Source organism: Triticum aestivum, chromosome 6A, assembly GCF_018294505.1.
Source record: "Triticum aestivum cultivar Chinese Spring chromosome 6A, IWGSC CS RefSeq v2.1, whole genome shotgun sequence".
NCBI classification, from domain to species: Eukaryota; Viridiplantae; Streptophyta; class Magnoliopsida; order Poales; family Poaceae; genus Triticum; species Triticum aestivum.
This window is the reverse complement of record NC_057809.1, coordinates 301,803,481-301,817,763: the sequence shown is the minus strand read 5'-3', so window position 1 is coordinate 301,817,763 and position 14,283 is coordinate 301,803,481.

Here is a 14,283-nt window from a genome sequence, read left to right as displayed (position 1 = left end):
AGAAAGTGGACCCTTCAAAATGCTAAGGATAAAAGATTGGCTCAAGCTCAAAGCACAAGACTCTAAAATTTCTATTTTAGTGATCCAAGATCACATTGAGTCTATAGGAAAAGCCAATACTATTAATAAAGGATGAGGTGTTGCTTAATGAGGTGCTTGCTCAAAGTGCTTAGTGATATGCTCCAAAACCCTCCACTACTTTCTCACTTCCAAATATGTCCCACACCAAATATCCAACTCGGCCCCACCGATTCTTTCTATCCGGCGCCACCGAGTTCAGTTGACATAGCCACTGCCAGAAACTCTAGTCTTTTCAGTCTCACCGATAGGGATCTCGGTCTCACCGAGATGGGATTGTAATCTCTCTGTTTCCTTTCGTAACACTTCGGTCCAACCGAGATGAGCGAATCGGTCACACCAAGATTGCAATGTAAACTCTTTGTTTCCCTTTTGTAACACTTCGGTCCAACCGAGATGAGAGAATCGGTCCCACCGAGTTTGCATGACCAACTCTCTGTTAGTCCATTACCAAAATCGGTCCCACCGAGTTTGTGTAATCGTTCTAACTGAGATTACGTTATGCCCTAACCCTAACGAAATTGGTCCCACCGAGTTGACATGTCGGTCCCACCGAGAATCCTAACGTTCACATTTTGAACTAAATCGGTCTAACCGAGTTTCATGATTTGGTCCCACCGAGTTTGGTGATTTATGTGTAACGGTTATATTTTGTGTGGAGGCTATAAATACCCCTCCACGCACTCTTCATTTGAAGAGACAGCCATCAGAACATGCCTACACTTCCAATACATATTTTCTGAGAGAGAACCACCTACACTTGTGTTGAGGTCAAGATACTCCATTCCAACCACATAAATCTTGATCTCTAGCCTTCCCCAAGTTGCTTTCCACTCAAATCCTCTTTCTACCAAATCCAATCCTATGAGAGAGAGTTGAGTGTTGGGGAGACTATCATTTGAAGCACAAGAGCAAGGAGTTCATCATCAGCACACCGTTTGTTACTTCTTGGAGAGTGGTGTCTCCTAGATTGGCTAGGTGTCACTTGGGAGCCTCCGACAAGATTGTGGAGTTGAACCACTACAAAAAAAGACACATCCGTGACATTTTGGGCCGAACGAAATTTTTTTCTGTCATACATATCACACTTCTATGACGATAATTGTGACAAAACCCGGTATCATCATAGATGTGGTGGGCTCCTACTTCTATGACAAAAAATCATGACAAAAAATGGGCTTTTCATCCTGGGCTAGCCAGAGACGCAGCTGCACGACATTCTTTGGGCCAACCATGACGGAAAAAACCGTGGTAGAAGTGAGGGGGAGGAAAATTTCGGGGAGTTCCTGGTTACGGTGGGAGGTCGGGTGCCGAGCGATGTGCGTTTCTCTCGTACACGTACGCGCGTGTGTGCGAGGCGTTGGCTCTAACTAAACCCAAAAGAGGCGTTGGGCTCTAACTGAACCCGAGCGATTGCACTGCAGGCTACGCGTTACTGAACCCGAGCGATCGATCGATGGTTGTTAACTGAACCCAATTGAGCGATTCCTTCGCTACTGCTGCTAACTGAAGCCGACCGATGGGATGAACAGTGAGCGTTGCGGGGGATTTGGATGAACAGTGAGCAGTGGCGTTGCCTCTGGATGAACAGGACCCCGTGGTGTGGTGGAGGGTTGGATAAACAGTAGACAATGGAGGGGTGCCCGTGGAGGGGTGGATGAACAGGACCCCGTGGTGTGGAGGGCTGGATGAACAGTAGACGGTGGAGGGGTGGTTGAACAGGACCCCGCCGTGTGGAGGGCTGGATGAATAATAGACGATGGAGGGGTGCCCGTGGAGGGGTGGTTGAACAGGATCCCGTGGTGTGGAGGGCTGGATGAACAGTAGATGGTGGAGGGGTGGTTGAACAGTAGCCGGTGAAGTAGCGCGCGGTGGAGGCTGGATGAACAGGAGCCCGTGGAGGCTGGAGGAGGTCGATGGTGGAGATGAACAGTATCCCGTGGAGTACCGTTTTGCGGTAAGCCACACCCCTCCCGATGAACAGGACCCCCGTTTCGACCGTAGCGCTCCAACACAAGTCCGTTTCGTCCGTTTTACGGTACGCCACACCCCTCCCGATCAACAGGACCCCCATTTCGACCGTAGGAGGTCCGTTTCCTCTGTTTTGCGGTACGCCAGACCCCTCCCGATGAACAGGATCCCGTTTCGAACGTGGCCGGTCGAACACAAGGATGTTTCCTCCGTTCTGCGGTATGCCAGGCCTCGTTTCCATCGCCTGTTCCGTCCAAGCCCTCCCGATGAACACGACGCATTCTGTTGCCTCTCCATGAACACGACGCATTCTGTTGCCTCCCCATGAACACGACGACGACGCTGTTTCTCCGTTCTGACCCAGCCATGTACACGAGCCCTGGCCGTACGTATGCGCGAGTAGGCGTTCGAGACCCCGCCCGTATGTACACATACGTGGCCGTATTTTCTTTCTTGCACCCTGGCCGCTGTACGTACGTGTAAATGCTACGTGCGCGCCTCTACTATGACACGTGCGCGCCTCTACTACGACACATGCACGCCTCTACATCGACCAGTATGTACGTACACGTTCGCAACCAGAATGACAACGCTACGTATGCTTCGACCAGGTGGGTCTCGACTGTCAGGCACTTCCTTGCCTGCGAAGATGTAGCTGGTGGGTCCCAACAGTCAGGGGGCGAATCATTTTTTTTGCCTGGACACACTTCCTTGCGTGCGAAGATGTAGCTGGTGGGTTCCAGCAGTCAGGGGAAAACGTTTTTTTTGCGAAATACGGTGGCCCGTCCGGTGGGTCCCGCTGTCAGGTGGAGGAATAATTATTTTGCACGTAATAAGCAGGCACTTGACCCAGCTATCAGCCTCTCCGCATACAGTCCACGTCCGATGGAAGCCGTTCCTTGACCATGTTGACCACGCCGTGCCGAGAGCACCAGGGCGGTGGACGACGGTGGGGCCTAGGAAGGGGACGATGCGGAGCCGGGGAAGACGCGGTAGTGGATGCCCACGCGTAGAGGAGTACGAGGGTTCACTGGTTCACTGCGGTGTGAGGCTACCATCACCGCAAAATAACATGGGGTGTGGGTGAGTAGAGGGATGGCCTGGCCAGCGGTGGGAGTAGTAGGGGGGTGGTGAGGCCTCCGCCGCATCACAGCTGGCCACGGGAGGCAGGAGCACGAGGCACGACCGGCGCTGGTTTGGGCAGCTGGAGCAAGAAGACCAGAGGTTGAAGAAGCACTACGGCCGTTGGATGGACATCGTAGGGTCACTGGAGCTAGAATCGTGCATATTGACTAAGTTGACAAAGCCCTCCGTCCCCGTCAACTTAGTAGGCCCACAAGTCAGCCTGCCACTATACTGGGTCCCAACTAACAGGGGGAGTATTCATTTTTTTTGTGCGTAATAAGAAGGCACTTCCTTGCGTGCGAAGATATAGCTGGTGGGTCCGAGCTGTCAGCGGCGGTAACGTTTTTTTCGCGAAATACAGAGGCCCTTTCGGTGGGTCCCTGATGTCAGGTGGAGGAATCATTATTTTGCGCGTAATAAGGAGGCATTTCCTTGTGTGTGGCCATGGACCCAGCAGTCGGCCTCTCCACGTAAAGTCCACTTCAGATGCATGTCAGTCGTTGACCACGTTGACCAGGACGCGCCGAGAGCACCAGGACGGTGGACGACGACGAGGCCTAGGAAGGGAACGATACGGAGGCAGGGAAGACTCGGCAGTTGTTTCCCACGCGGAGGGGAGTATGACTGTACGAGGGTTTACTGGTTCGTCTGCCATCGCCGGAGAATAACAGCAGGTGTGGGTGAGTAGAGGGATGGCTAGGCCAGCGATGGGAGTATGGTGGGGCGGTGAGGCCTACGCGGCAGCAGAGCCGGCCGCGGGGAGGAGGGAGCAGGCAGTCCCGCCGGCGCCTGTTTGAGCGGCTGGAGCAGGAAGAGCAGAGATTGAAGTAGCACGACGGCCGTTGGATGGCCATCCAACAGTCACTGCTTGTGCGTCAACCTTTTTTTTTAGGAAAGCCTCAAATCTGTGGAAAACAGGATACATCCCATCTGCCATTATTTCTAATAATTTACAGCCCATTTGCTAATTATTAAGGTTTTTTGGAGCCCATATTCTTTTTGTTAGCATTACAACCCATATTGTGGCCACGGTTAAAAAATTATACGAAATTTTGCATATTTCGGTGCGGTCCGAACTGTTTTTAATCCCGAAATTTTGACTCACATTCAAACTAATTTTAATAATAAATGTATATCAATATAAAATCCAACAAATTCTCCACGCATAAAAATTAATGTAATTTCAAATCTCGAAATGAAAAAAAGATATTTGAAACTTTGCCGGTTTGATGTGTTTTAAAAATGTATAACCCATTTCTCATTACTGATGGGCCATTTTCTCGGCCAACCGAATAAAAGCTCTCCTCGTCTTGAAAGATTTGCAGCCCAACAGGCCTGACAAAGCGACTTACTTGGCAAATCACAAAAAAACTGGGCTGTGGCCGTAGATCCAGCTGTCAGCCTCTCCACGTACAGTACTCTTCCGATAGAATATCGTTGACCACGCCGCGCCGAGAGCACCAAGGCAGTGGACGACGGCGAGGCCTAGGAAGGGGACGACGCGCAGCCGGGGAAGACGCGGCATTGGATGCCCACGCGGAGAGGAGTACGAAGATCAGAGATTGAAGAAGCACGTCGGCCGTTGGATGGACATCCAACACTAACTGCTGCTAGAATCGTGTGTTCACTGACAAAGCCTTGCGTAAACAAGTCAGCCTCAAAATCTGTGGCGTGTACATCCCATTTTCTATTATTTTTATATTTTTTACTCATTTTCTAATTCATATGGAATTTATTGTAGCCTGTTTTCCATTTTTAGAATTGCTGGCCATTTTCTGGTCAGTACCAGGGTCAAAAAATTAACTAAATATGTGGGAAATTTTAAAAATTCGCAAATTTTTGCTGGGGAACAAAATATTCTTAATCCAAAAATTAATAGCCATACTAAAACAAATTTAAAAATAAATTAGTACTATGTCATGTTAAATCCAATGAAATACGTATAAGATATCAGTGAAGAACAAAAACAAAAAAAGAAACTTATATCCCATTTGCTACAATTTTTTTGGAATTTTCAACCCCTTTTGATATTACTTTTAACAGACATTGACCATACTCTTAAGCCAGGCCGGAATGCATCCCTCCTCGTCTTGAAAGATTTGCAGCCCAGTAATTCGGAGAAAACAAATAGGCCTAGCTTGGGTATTCTTCAAAAAGAAATACTGGGCTACCTATTTTCCCAAAGAACTGTTGCATGAGCATTTAGCTTTATTTATTTATTTATTTGCTTACTTATTTATGTTTAAGGGACCATAAGCATGTACCTGGGCCGGATTCATGTGAGAGCCTCCCTTCCAGTTAATTATGGGTTTCTCTATTGGGCCTTCATCAGTGGGCTGCATGTTATCAACAAGTGGAAAATGTGTTCCTAGTTTTAAAAAAATGTGTTCCATACGATAAATAGTATGCTACGTATGGTACGGGGCACTAAATGATCGAACCATGCAACGACTTCCAAAACATTGTGTTTGTCATTCTAACAACACATTTATTCAACCAACAGACAAAATATACTACTGATTGTACATTGAAAACAGCAGCAGCAGCAACCAGGGCTGGGGGTGCAACAGAAGCAGTAAGCAGGCCAGAAGAGTGAAGACGCAGCTCTCTCTTCCAAACCAAATATCAGCCATCATTACAAAAGGGCTACCAAAAAAGAACAAGTGTATGCATCAAACTAAATAAAGATCCTACTACACCAAGTGTACGCATCTAACTAACTGGCTCAGTTAGACGTTACTATTTTTTCCGAAACGGAGGCAAAAGAATTGCCTCGTCGGTTAATTAAGAAGAAGAGAATTGCCTGGTTAATCTACGGAAAACTGGGCTAAAACCGAAGACGTTACTATTTATTAAGCTGCAGTGGAGTCGCAGATGGAGAGGAGTGCGAAACTTCACTGGTTCGGGTGCGCGGCAGCACAGCCGCGGTGGTTAGAAGGGAAAACATAAATTGGACACAACATTACTTTTATAAGAGACATGCGTTTTATACCCCACAATAGGCATACTAACAAGTTCACACACAAATACAACAAAAAAGGTAAACATTCATATCAAACTCAGGTTCATAGGACACGTTCATATCCATAGCCAACATTCACAATCAACAACTCAAAAGATTCATATATACACAAGCTCAACATATCTATGCATCCAAAAGATTGATAGATCACACGACAATATTCATACATAATTTACAAAAAGATTCAGATATACACATGTTCAGTATGTTTATGCATCCAAATGATTGAGATCACAGCCAATATGATCCATGGACGAACTTTAATTACCTAGGGTACAGACTAGTAAATGGTGTTCAATCGGAGGTACTTCTTGCTAAAATTAGTTCTTGTACGAGTAAACTTTCGAGTACATAAGAGGCAGCACAGACAATCTGAACTTTGCTTGTAGGTTTATCCTCAAATAGTGGCCTCGTGCCCAGGGAGGTTTGAGCAACTTGGCCACTACTTTCATCCAACCAGTTTACTGGGTCATCTTGGTCCTGTATCTCGCCAAAATTCTACATTGAAGACGAGAAAGGAGGCGGTTGAGAAAATGAACCACCCAAATTTTTTGTGCAGTTCAACTGAAATGGAGCATCCTTGGCGTGCAGACTGATTAAGTGCCAGATGAATATACGCGTCAACCAACTTGTCTGGAATCTTTAGACTCCATGCCATATAGTTCGCTACCATATGTGCCGATAACCAAAAGGCACAAGTTGGGACCAAAGACTGGACTGCGTTTTTCTGGGCTATGCACCAAGCAATATTTTTGGCGTTCACTCTCCTAACACTTGGAGTTTGACAATTGGTTGACGCCGGTTGATACTCGAATGAATATAGGCACTTCTTGTCAACATCGATGCTTGTCTGAGTGAACTTTGGAGTACATAGCAGCAGCATAAGTACCTGTCCATCTGATCATTTTGTGCAGTTCTACTGAAATCACCCGATGTAATGATTTGCCTGCGAGTTCAGGCTCCAAATTACTCCTTTATGAAATCGGCAAACAGTAGCACAATACCAAATTACCAATACATATGACAGGCACAATAATCAGGATAAAGACCAGTACCAACCTGTGTGAGGTAGCATATCAATTACTATTTCCTTTGACTGGAAGCCGAGATAAGCCAAGCGACTGACAGCAAAGGAAGAAAGCATGCGGAGTTTAGCGACTGACAGGAAAGGACGGAAGCTGTCGAGGCAATGAAGCACCCAAAGTTTTTGTGCAGTTCCACCAAAATCGAGCATCCCTGTTGGCACATATATTGAGAGAGTGAGATTACTGTAATAGTGGGACTAGTTTATGAAACATACACTAACAAATAGAAGCACCCTCATTATCTTAATGGGTAAAGTTAGCAACATAGTAGTCTTGCTTAAAGAGAGGTATTAGTTTATTTAATCAGTGCCAATTAGCTCAACTCAACACTCAAAGCATTGCCATTTATCATAGGTTGCAAAACTTTAACGTGCAAAGATAAAGGAGTTTCTCATGACAGTAGCACGATACAAATAGAGATGACAACAAACTAATATGGATGAAGGCCTTAGGCCCGTACCAACCTGAGAAAAAAGCTTATTCATGTAGTCCCATAAGAGATGATAAAGCACTCACTGGAATCACACAATAGTATATATTTTTGTGCACTTCAAATGTATGGTTGAAATCACTCTTGTTTACCAGTGCTGAGATTATATCGAAAGATTATCAAGAACTTCCAGCAGAGTTAAAGCACTGGCTGGGATACAGTTCATTGTATTGTCTTGTGTAGTTCCATTTAATGTATGATTGGCACAACATGATCCCTGTTTGCACAAGTAGGAACAAGGTGAAACCTTCATTAGCTTAGTGAGAAAGGATAGGAAGACATTAGCATATTACTCAACCAGTAGCATCAAATTCATGATGGACAATACGCAAAACATTGCCTCATTGAACCAATGGCAATAAATTGACATGCAAAACAATAGCACTATTATGTCATGACACTAATAATATTCCCTCCCTGCTCCACCACATGATTCACCTCCATAGACAAACATACACACGTACATGATTCAGCATAGGGTCCTACTAAAGATTTGTTTAACTCCAACAGGAAAATTAGGCAGTAATAAATTAGTGGTACTTAAGTACTCCTAATTAATTAAGTGAGACAGCAGAAGTGGAAGGGCTCCCTGGAGGATCGTCTCACATGTAAGGTAGTCGTTGCCGGAGCCCTTGAATGGCCTCGACTGAGGCCTCTGGCTTCAGCAAGATCGCCTTGGCACTGTTTATTCTTCTTCTTCTTCCTCTTCATGCTCTGTTTCTCTTTCTCCTCACCAGTTGGTGAAACCAAGTACATGATTGGCCTTCTAATTCAGAATTGGTTTTGTCAGTGAGGGAGTACAAGTGTACTAGTAAAAAACAACATTATTTTCTCATGGCAGTCGGAAAATAGAGATGAACACATGCATTAAATATCATTCTTACCTAAAGGAAGGTTATGGCGCCAATATGGATGATGAGGATTGGAACACAGATCTCCCTTTGTGCAGTTCCACCAAAATGAACCAACTGTTCCATTCTGACATTCCAGTTAAACAGCACAAAAGTCACTTCTTTTAAGAAGAGTTTTGTGCAGTGCACCAAAAGGTCACAACAGCAACCAGGTGAATTGGATATCCCTGTTTGCACAAAAAGGCACAGAGGAAACAGTCAGAGTCTCAAACAATTACAGGCAAAAACATTTGGCTAAACTTGTCATGGCTTATAACAGTGGGTGCACCAGCAGTCCAGCACCATGTACGTAAACAGGGGCATAAAGTGGTGATTCATAGTTTGTTGCCCCGAGAAACAAACATCCAAGAAACATATCTGGGTTGGTCCCATTTTTGTTCACTCTAGCCACCTACTCCTATGTGTGGATAGCAAATCTAGTCCTGGTCATACCACTGTGTACAACGTTACCCCTATATTTCCCTTTTCGACCAAGAGACCGGTTGGATGACCAGTCTGTACTACTTTCACCCCCTTTCCTTCCTGTTTGTACCAAGTCCGATGTACATACTAAATTCCCCCACCCCCACTTTATTTCTTGTTTGAACCAAGTACTCCCTCCGTCCGGAATTACTTGTCATCAAAATGGATGTGTCTAGAACTAAAATACATCTAGATACATCCATTTCAATGACAAGTATTTTCGGACGGAGGGAGTACAAGATTCGACTCCATGAAGTAGCTTTACCTCTAACAATAGAAGAAAAAATATGTGACGTTGGACCATCCGATCGAGAGGGGCTGAGAGGTAGAAAATGATGCACATGCAGCGACGTAGCGAGCTGGGGAAGTAGAGCTAAGGCGGTTTCGAACGAAGATATACCTGAAGGTCGTCGGGATGTGGATAGGTGGGCGGCGGGAGGCCGGATCCGCCCACAGGCAACGACGAAGGGATCGGAGGACCTCCCGCGCTCGGCGCTCGGCCAGAGATAACGGTGCGGCCGGCAGTGGGTCTCCTCCCTCGCTGTCGACGACGGCCTAAACGCTGCCCCTCCTCCCCTTCACCGGCGGAGGGGGATACGTCCGGATCTGTAACCAGCGGTGAGGATAGAAAGCCAGTGTTTTTTGAAGGGAGAAAGACAGTGTTACTACCCCTATCTTGTTTAAATCTGGAGAGGATGAGAGTGTGTGAATAGAGCAACCCTAGCAAGCAAGCGCGGAGGCTCCGGCCTATATATACGTAGTGAGCAACCCTAGCAAGCAAGCAACCCCTATCTTCGTCAACTCATACAAGACCGAGAAATTTGATTACTACAACGCCCTCTCCCTCGCGGACTGAGCTCCGGTGCCTTAACTGCACCTGCCTTTGGCTGCATGACAGGAGGGCCAACCACCTGTTGGGCCCACCTGTCATGGACGCAAAGGCAGGAGCAGTAAGTTGAAGCTTTCGCTATCCCTCCCGCACGAGTTGGACGGACATGCAGCAGTGGATTCGATACTGTAGAAGTAGGAGTAACATCATTATTGTTTGTCTTCTCGAAGAGGCGAAGAGCCAATCGCAACCCGAACGTGGCAGTTGCGAACGCTCGCGTGGTGCGGTTCCTTGGAGTACTAGCCAAGCTCTTGCATGAGACAAAATTGTTATTGTTTAACAATTAAACTCCATTATCCATTGGTTGATACTCATTCTGCATAGGTCCACGCGCTTAGCACCGTTTCCTCCTGGGGTCACCAATGTTTATTTGCTAATTAATAGCATTGCATGCAATGAACTAGCCATTACAAGTCATTAAAGCATGCACACCTCTCATCTCTTATTGGTTGATATGTCAAGAAACAAGAAACAAGGTAGAAGTTAATGCACCGCGCCTAAGTGTTTTGGGACTATTTGGTTTTCGTAAGATGACTTACACACCTAGATGGAGGGAGTAGTATAGCCCTGTAAACCGGAAAGGAGTATTTGCCTTTCTAGAGATTTCAACAAGTGACTAGACTACACCGTATGCAGTACTCCCTCCCTTCCGGTTTATAGGGATCAAATCTCAAATCTCATGAACCAAGGCATTTTGCGATTGGAGGAATGTATCTCGTACTTTACAAAACTACCCTAATTAAACTCATGCATTAATTACGTAGTTCTCTCGTTTTCCTCTCCGCCTTGGTCGCGGTGCACAATATTGAGCACTCCTACATGACTAGCCACTCTATCTACATGTGGGACATTTCAAAGCATCCGGCCCGCGTGCCATCCACCAAATCACAGCGAGGTGCTACAGTCGAGACTCACCTGTAACCCCGGTGTGGCCGTCATGACCCGTCATATCACAAAACCCACACCTTTACCAGCAGTGGTAAGGTGGCCTCCAAGTTGGACTGGACGAAGCAACCATCATTTCACTGGAACGCTCGTTCAAGCCCTTTCTTCCCTTTCTTGAAGAAAACCTCACTCCAGGCTACTCACTTCTGCCATTTTTCTTCTGTACCGACGAAGGAAAGGTGGGCGAATCAGTTATGCTGCTATATTTTCATTCCAAGAATCTTCTTTTTGCGAAGCACCGACCGATTCTCACATCCTATTCTTTTCCCGTTTTCATTGCGATTGTGGTTTCCTTTCGATTGCTTTTTGTTTGTCAGTTCATTGATGGATCCTGGAGCACTAGGCAAAGAGTTGCCGGCGGACAACCCACTGGAGACAGCGATCTCCAGGAAGCGAGCACCGACCAACGAGTTGACCATGTTGGCGGGCCAACCCATGGAGACGAAGAACTCCAAGAAACAAGCATTGGCCAAAGAGTTGAGGACGTTGGCGGACGAACTCCTCAAAGGAAGTTGGAAGAACGGCAAGGGCCCCACCGTGCCTACCCCAGGAACTCTGATTGCCACCTATGTGAGGCTCAAGACCGAGTTTGAGGAGATAGTCGCCGTTGAGAAGCAGTATTCCCCTGGCAAGGTGATGGCCCCCATCGAGGACGAGGAGATGGCCCCCGGAGGGATGAGATCCCCCGGTGAGCTGCACAAGGTAAAAAATAATGGCTTATTACCATAGTTGTGGTTTTTGATTATTTGCAATGTGCTTGCTAATATGTTAGGGTTGTGCAGGTGCCGGTGGACGTCCTTGATGATTCCGATGTCGTGGCCCGTCCTGTTGGCATCGCCCCGGAGATCGATTCCGATGCCGCTGTCCATCCTGTGGACATCGCCCCAGAGATCGATTCGATGTCGCGGTCAGTCCTGCGGACATCGCCCCAGAAATCGATTCCCATGCCGCTGTCCGTGCTGTGGTCATTGCCCGAGAGATCGATGACAAGAAATAGTTGGTCGCGCTAATCCTTCAGGGTAGTTTGCATTGCCCTGTGTTTAATTACCAGAACGATGCGTGTTATCAAACCATCTTAGGGCTAGTGCACTGTCTTGTGTGGGCGGATCTTGCTACTTTTGTTTGATAGTGAATCATGCGATGAATCATGCGAACCCTCTCCGAGTTATGGAAACAGATGTATCCTCACCAGCTTTTGATGTAATATATGGCATGATTAGATGTAAGTTTGAACTGTTTATCATATCAGCAGGGCTTGTTTGATGATTCTTGGTGTTAGTAGGCTAGCTACTGTGCGAGCTATAGTACTTGCAAAACACTCACCGAAGAGAAACGTTGGGGCTGATGAGCTCGTGGTACGCTTATACTTATCCCTCGTCGATCGACCAATAGCCCTAGCTCCTAAAATTGTAGGCTTAGCGATCAATGACCTAGGCGGGCTAGTTTGGCCTAGTGGGTTTCAGTGATATGACGTGGAACACAAAATCATAGCAGTGCAGAGACGTACTCCCTCCATTCCAAAATAGATGACCTAGGCGGGCTAGTTTGCCCTAGTGGGTTTCAGTGATATGACGTGGTACAGTGTCGTCCAGTCTTCGCGTGTGGTAGCAGTATTGCGGGTACAGTAAGTTTTCTTGAAGAAGCGGAATTCAACGAAGTCATGATGGTTCCTTCGTCCGAACAACTTACAGTGGGAAAGGTTGGGCCTGCGATACGACCGGGGTAGACCAGGATAATTTTGTGCATGGCAGGTGGACCAAGATGGTCGACATCCCACATGTCGACGAATGAAAGTATTCTTTCCGATATAGAGGACGAGCAACGAGTATTCATTGTTTATTTTTGATGAAAGCTATTGTCTCCACTATTACGACGGAGGAGTGTGAAACACGGCAGCCCAGTGAACTTGGCATGTGCACCACTCCCTCCTTCCTCATGTAATGCCCAGGTTACAGCTTTTTCTCACTTTCTCTCTATCTATTTCCTCTCAAATGTTTTTTACCTTTCTTTTTTAAGACACAATTGTTTTTATGCCTTTTTTAGAATTATTTTTTATACCTAGGAGCACGTGTAGAGACGGGCTCTTGCAGAGCCCACTCCTTGACTTTGTCAATGCCTCTCTCTCCTCCACATAAGGAGTACTACTTGCTATGCATGCATGCGGCGGGCAGCTGGCGTCTTGAGGGGCCAGGGCGGTGAGAGCGGGCTCCGGAAGCGGTCCGGACTCTAGCATAATTTTGGTTTTTACAGTATTTCTTTCTCCATTGACAGGTAGGCCCGCGTAGATAGATAAAGAACACGAGCTGATGAGGCGCATGCGGACTGTTTGACTGGTCAACCAGACAAATACGGAGCTATACGCTGAGCCAGTGACCGTATAATCACCATATCTCGTATACAATGATCAAAGTGAGCTATCAAGACAAGTTCGATGACCGCCAATGCATTTTACTCGGTAATAAATGACCAGGATTGAAGGGGAATCCAAATTTGCTTCGTCTTCTGTCCTTGAGCTCTTGACAAACCAATGCACTATACGGTTGTCCGGCCACTCCACCCCAGAGCTCTCACCAAGCGTCGTTCATGCCACCGCGCCGCACACTAACCGGTAAGGCAGCGATGGCATCCCGCCGCGCCGAGTTCCTCGCCGCCCATGACCGCACACAAAATGGTAGGGAAGCGATGGCATCCCGCCGTGCCGAGTTCATCGCCGCTCGCGACCTCACAACTATGTGGGAGGAATTTGAAGATGCCAAGGCCGAATGGGCGATAGAGCAAGAGGCGGCCAAAGCCGCACAGAGGGAGCGGAAAAGTCAGAAAGCACTCAAGAAAAGAGAGGCCCGCCGCCGCAAGAAAGAAAAGGACGCACGCGCTGCTGCGGAGAGGTCGGCGGAGATCCAAGCACGGTGGGGTGTCGCCGACAAAGCCGGGAAGGAGAACGACGGCGTCTGGCCAGCATGTGAGAAGTAGTAGTACTAGTAGTTAGTGTGTGTGTGTGTGTCTGAGTACGAGCATGTACCAGTACTACTAGTTACTACTGTAGTTTTTAGAGCAAATTACCAGTACATTAGCCTAGACTAAATGGAAAAATTCCTATCCTAAGCATCAAATGGCATCTCTTTCTCTATAGGAATTGAGATGCATGTCATCTCACTTCCTATGATTTTCATATTCCTATCCTATGAACGAAAGGAGGCCTCTGTTGGAGTAACTACTGTAGCTAGCAGTACTGCTGGTACAGTAGTTTTCTTCAAGAAGCGGAATTCAACGAAGTCATGATGGTTCCTTCGTCCAAGCAACTTCAA